The 6,229-nt window shown below is 45.0% G+C and overlaps 1 protein-coding gene across 1 annotated transcript in view; it reads left to right on the top strand.

The window, feature by feature from the left end:
• Nucleotides 1-483: 483 nt before the first annotated feature.
• Nucleotides 484-6,229, top strand: part of LOC138788684 (laminin subunit beta-1-like) — a 76,623-nt gene continuing 70,877 nt past the window's right edge. The window contains exon 1 of the mRNA XM_069966793.1: nucleotides 484-694. The gene's annotated coding sequence lies outside the window, so the exon portion shown is untranslated. The remainder of the gene's footprint in view (nucleotides 695-6,229) is intronic.

Below are 6,229 nucleotides of genomic sequence, written 5' to 3'. Positions count from 1 at the left end.
GGTTATGGTGGCACGTTGGCTGTTACAGACATGGAGACATTGAACACTCACTGTTATGGTGGCACGTTGGCTGCCATGGTGTCACAGGCAGCATTAGTTGGGGGGGGGCTACATTTTTCTAGGGCATAAATCTAAAAATGCACATATTCTTCCTGAAGTCATTTTACCATAGTAGATAAGTATAGCATATTATTAAGATGCCCCTTAATCCATCCAGTCCACCCTGCAAGTTTATTCCATTTGCAGAAACATTACATGTGAGCGAGCCACAGAACAATGGCCGCAATATCAAAGCATAAAGCTTACAAAAGACGAAACCATACACCCATGTTTGTCTGTACACCCTGCCTGAGCAGCCACAGTCCCATCTGCTCCCTCCCAGTGCCCAGCTCAATCCCTGTAGAGGGGGGAAAAGAGGAGGGGGGGGGGGGTACGCTAATCTCTGTGAGGGAATCAGGTACTTGTAGGAAACAGGTAATAATAACCACAGGCGAGCACAGTGACAGGTCTCGCCCAGTTCACTTCTTGGCAGGGGAACAGCAGTAGCGTGCAGGATACACCCCACAGCTATGAAAAAAAATATATATCACAAAGAAGATAATCCTCAAGACTGAGAGGAGCCGTCTTATTCCAAGCGGAGCTCCTTGCAGTCCTAGCAAAGACATTCCACCTGGATAGCCTCTCCGAGCAGCAGGTGAGTCTCAAACTTCCTCATTTCTTGCTCCTTCAAGACTTTGTCCCTAAGTATAAACTAGGGAACAGATGACACTGTCACGGTCACCCAGCACTGTAACTTTGCCTGGTGCACATGGAACATGGCTGCATTTCGCACCTAAATCTTTGGGGCTGCAATACTTGTGTTGGTGCTACCTGTCAAGATCCCTGCAGTTGTGCCAACTCAGCTCTGCCCATACTGCTGAGAATAGGTGTATGACTGTGTGACGGGTGACTGAGTAAAGGTTGTGTTCTGTATTTTACTATAACCTGATGAGGTTAGAACATTATTATACTGCAGTATTATAGATACATAGGTGTATTAATATATATATAATATATAAAAGCTATTAATATATAGCTATTCTTAAGTGATACTTTTGGACTGTGGAAGTTCCTATAAAAAAAAGTATTTGAAGGAACACAGCACCTAATATTCTATTGTTCCATTATCAACAATTTCGAACTGATTGGCCATACTCTTATTTAATTGAGGGATTATATTTATATATACATACTACTGTTGTGATACTACTGCTGGGAGTTGTAGTTTCACAGCCTGCAGACTACTGTTACACTGGCACTCCCATTTGTGTGAAGTTTCTCATTCATTTCATAAAAGTACAAAGTGCATATTTACAGAGGACTATAATAATTCCTCCCTCAAGTCGGACCTTATCTGCTGTGGATTTTCCGATTTCTATGTATCATTTCCATCACACTGTATTGAATGAGATCCAAGTAACCACAGCTGTGTGTGCCAGGCCTGCTGGGACATGTGATTGAGCATGGCAATACCTGCCTGTTTTCACATGTATGTTTATCCTGTACAATGCAATCAAATATCTGTATTCATACCCCTGTCATATAGCTAAACGTTACAGTGAATCCTTGCAATGTTAGTTTAGATTTAAAACTTTGTTCTCATTCATTTCTTAATAGTGGCCTGAGCTTTGTTTCCCTGATATAGAGCTCAAAATCGCTGGCAGAGATTCAGATAAAATCCTGCATGCAGTCACCATTAGCTGGGTGCTTGTGCAGACAGTTTAATAATTGAGTTCAATGTTTGAGCAGTATATAGCAAGACCTTTAGCTCCCCCTAGTGATGGCTGTAAACAGACAGAACTCTGTCACTGTACTCTATGGCTATGCAGGAGTTTTCATTCAGGAAAAACAAGCTCTAACCAATTTTCCCTCTAAGCTTCAGCCACTGCTGAGCGGAACGGCGAGTGAGCTGAGCAATGCTCAGGCAAAGTTGGGCAAATCAAAAACTTAACACAGGAACATTGGTACCTTAGTCTAATATGACATAGAACATTAACTCTAGTGGAACAGTTGGTGTACATTCACATGTACATCTGTTGCAGATTGAATGCAATATTTAGAAATTTAGTTGTATTGGTTTACACAGCATCCAATCAGTATCTTTCGTGATTACAGTGCAGTAACATCCAGTGTCTCACATAGGGGCGTCTTCTCTGATCAGTCGTTCATTTTTCCTTTTCAACCTGGCTGGGTAGTCTTGAAGACTTCTCCTGGCCTCGAATCATCTCTCCAGAATCTGTGAGAGAAAAATTTCAGGTTTCTTGCTCCAGCACATATAGTAGTTAAGGCCCCCTGTGCCCCTATATAGTTTTAATCCCCCCTCCCCTCCAGGATGCTCCTAGTACTATATAATTAACCCACAACCCCTCCAGGATGCCCCAGTACTATAGTTGACCCCTGCCCCCTCCAGGATGCCCCTCGTACTTTAGTTAATACCTGTCCCCTACAGGATGCCCCTAGTGCTCTAATTAACTCCTGCCCCCTCCAGGGTGCCCCTAGAATTGTAGTTAACCCCTGCCCTCTCCAGGGTGCCCCTAGTATTGTAGTCAACCCCTGCCCCCTCTAGGGTTCCCCTAGTTTGTAGTTAACCCCTGGCCCCTCCAGGATGCCCCTAGTGTTGTAGTTAACTCCTGCCCCCTCCAGGATGCCCCTAGTGTTGTAGTTAACCCCTGCCCCCTCCAGGATGCCCCTAGGTTGAAGTTAACCCCTGCCCCCTCCAGGATGCCCATAGTGTTGCAGGTAACCCCTTCCCCCTCCAGGGTGCCCCTAGTTTGTAGTTAACTCCTGCCCCCTCCAGGATGCCCCTAGTGTTGTAGTTAACCCCTGCCCCCTCCAGGATGCCCCTAGTATTGTAGTTAACCCCTGCCCCCTCAGGATGCCCATAGTATTGTAGTTAACCCCTGTAGGATGCCCCTAGTGTTGTAGTTAACCCCTGCCCCCTCCAGGATGCCCCTAGTATTGTAGTTAACCCCTGACCCCTCCAGGATGCCCCTAGTATTGTAGTTAACCCCTGCCCCTTCCAGGATGCCCCTAGTATTGTAGTTAACCCCTGCCCCCTCCAGGATGCCCCTAGTGTTGTAGTTAACCCCTGTCCCCTCCAGGATGCCTCTAGTGTTGCAGTTAACCCCTGCCCCCTCCAGGATGCCCCTAGTGTTGCAGTTAACCCCTGCCCCCTCCAGGATGCCCCTAGTATTGTAGTTAACCCCTGCCCCCTCCAGGATGCCCCTAGTGTTGCAGTTAACCCCTGCCCCCTCCAGGATGCCCCTAGTATTGTAGTTAACCCCTGCCCCCTCCAGGATGCCTCTAGTGTTGCAGTTAACCCCTGCCCCCTCCAGGATGCCCCTAGTATTGTAGTTAACCCCTGCCCCCTCCAGGATGCCCCTAGTGTTGTAGTTAACCCCTGCCCCCTCCAGGATGCCCCTAGTGTTGTAGTTAACCCCTGCCCCCTCCAGGATGCCCCTAGTGTTGCAGTTAACCCCTGCCCCCTCCAGGATGCCCCTAGTGTTGCAGTTAACCCCTGCCCCCTCCAGGATGCCCCTAGTGTTATAGTTAACCCCTGCCCCCTCCAGGATGCCCCTAGTGTTGTAGTTAACCCCTGCCCCCTCCAGGATGCTCCTAGTATTGTAGTTAACCCCTGCACCCTCCAGGATGCCTCTAGTGTTGCAGTTAACCCCTGCCCCCTCCAGGATGCCCCTAGTGTTGTAGTTAACCCCTGCCCCCTCCAGGATGCCCCTAGTATTGTAGTTAACCCCTGCCCCCTCCAGGATGCCCCTAGTGTTGCAGTTAACCCCTGCCCCCTCCAGGATGCCCCTAGTATTGTAGTTAACCCCTGCCCCCTCCAGGATGCCTCTAGTGTTGCAGTTAACCCCTGCCCCCTCCAGGATGCCCCTAGTGTTGCAGTTAACCCCTGCCCCCTCCAGGATGCCCCTAGTGTTGCAGTTAACCCCTGCCCCCTCCAGGATGCCCCTAGTGTTGCAGTTAACCCCTGCCCCCTCCAGGATGCCCCTAGTGTTATAGTTAACCCCTGCCCCCTCCAGGATGCCCCTAGTGTTGTAGTTAACCCCTGCCCCCTCCAGGATGCTCCTAGTATTGTAGTTAACCCCTGCCCCCTCAGGAAGCTCCTAGTGTTGTAGTTAACCCCTGCCCCCTCCAGGGTGCAACTAGTATTGTAGTTAACCCCTACAGTAGTGCCGAGACTTTCATTGCTTGTCTTGTGGGTTTCTCAAGATACTTTTTAGTGCTTGTTAGTGGACAGAAATTTAATGTCACTGTCAATCACTTACTGCACTGAGGACTAAACAAGTGCAGTGATGAGATTCTACCCCCCTGTGTCTGCAGAGCCAGCGGCATAATGAGAAGTGTGGACAGCAATAGAAAACCATATTAATGGAGAAATAGGAAACAAGATGGCAGACAGCCTATGCATGCCACAAAATACTCTACTTTATTATTTAATAATAGCCTATGCTCACTAAATTAGCAATGTGCTGTTGTAATTGGGGTTAGAGACCACCTTACACCCTTCACATTTATTTGTCCAATATCACATGACTGACATTTATAAATAATTTACAGGGACTGTTTATTACCGAGCTGACGTATCTGAGCCTCCTATGTAGGGAACAACATATCTCCATATTCTTCATCACGTCTAGTATAGTAATTTTAAAGGTATCTAGGAAAAAATAAGTTCTGTGTTCATGTACATTCACAAAAAAACATTGAATATAAAGAAAATGTAAATACATTAATGGATAGATGGATTTAAGAAGAATGCAGAAGAAGCCACATCAAAGGAGACTATCCCTTTAAATACACACACACTGACGTATAAGCAGCAATTAACAATCAAGCGTGAACATTCTTCAAGTTCAGGTTCATATTCCTGTCCATAGGGGGGAACACATATAAGAATATAAGAAGGTTATTATTCAATCTAGTTCAACGTTGATAAACTGATAGTGACAACCGTAATTTCCTGAGCCAGAAATGTGATCTAAGTAGTTGTCACCTTCTTTCCCCCAGTCATCATACAAAATACTAGATAATTTCTTTCTATTGTTATGATCAGACTACTCACTCATAGTATGGGTATGGTGGCAAGATTTGCATTCATTACATTATATATATATATATATATATATATATATATATATATATATATATTTTTTTTTTTTTTTTATACATATATTGTGGATATAGGATATATTCTGCAGCACATTACTATATATAATATATATATATATATATATATATATAATTTTTTTTTTTTTATATAGTGTTGATATATTCTACAGACATTACACCCTAATCATTCAAATAATTGGATCCTGCTCCCTAGAGCTTAAAGTGTCACTGTCGTTTACATTTTTTTGCAGAAATTAATAGTACAGGTGATTTTAGGAAACTTTTGTAATTGGGTTTATTAGCTGAAAAATGCATTTTTATAATAAAAAAAGCAGTTTGAAGCTCTACCCCCTGTCTTCATGGTTTGCTATGGAGAGGGGAGGGGTTGAGGGAGATGAGGCACAAAAATAGGACAACACAGAGTTAATTTAAAGCTACATCACCGGGCTATCTCCTCTGAAGTCAGCACTGACCTCTGAATACCGGCTTTCACATAGTTCCCACTGTGTAATCCTATGTTCTCTGCTCTTTGCTTGCAACTAATCTCCCTCCTCTCCCTCCCCTCTCCATAGAACAGACAGGGCCCGGCTGATGTAAAAGAGTCGAGATTTCCTGATAATGAGCAGTGAATGAAAGAGAGGTGGGAGGGGGGGGGGGGGACCTGGGGAAAGTCTTTTTGAATGCAGATAATGGCATGTTTGGCTAATAAACCCAATTACAAAGTTTTTTAAAATCGCATATACCGTTCATTTCTGCAAAAAAAAAAAAAATACTGACAATGACACTTTAAGTCCCTATTACACAGGATAATGATGAAGAGCAGACGAGCGCTTTCCCGGTTGATCGCTGGATTGTCTGGGCAGCCCGTAGGAGATAGCAGTGGTCTGCTGCCGCCACTCCTATTCCGCTGAGTGATGGCAGCATATCATGTTGAAAGACAACGACATCGCTCATGTCGGCTGACCGTTGTATTCTAATAGCCGATATCGTTTCGTGTAATAGGGCCTTTACAATCTATGGGCTCAGGAACAGTTCCTCATACTGTGAAAAGATATGAATCTTT

Source organism: Dendropsophus ebraccatus, chromosome 4 (assembly GCF_027789765.1).
Source record: "Dendropsophus ebraccatus isolate aDenEbr1 chromosome 4, aDenEbr1.pat, whole genome shotgun sequence".
Taxonomy (NCBI): Eukaryota; Metazoa; Chordata; class Amphibia; order Anura; family Hylidae; genus Dendropsophus; species Dendropsophus ebraccatus.
The sequence above is the reverse complement of the archived record's forward strand: the minus strand, read 5'-3'. Positions and strand labels throughout refer to the sequence as shown.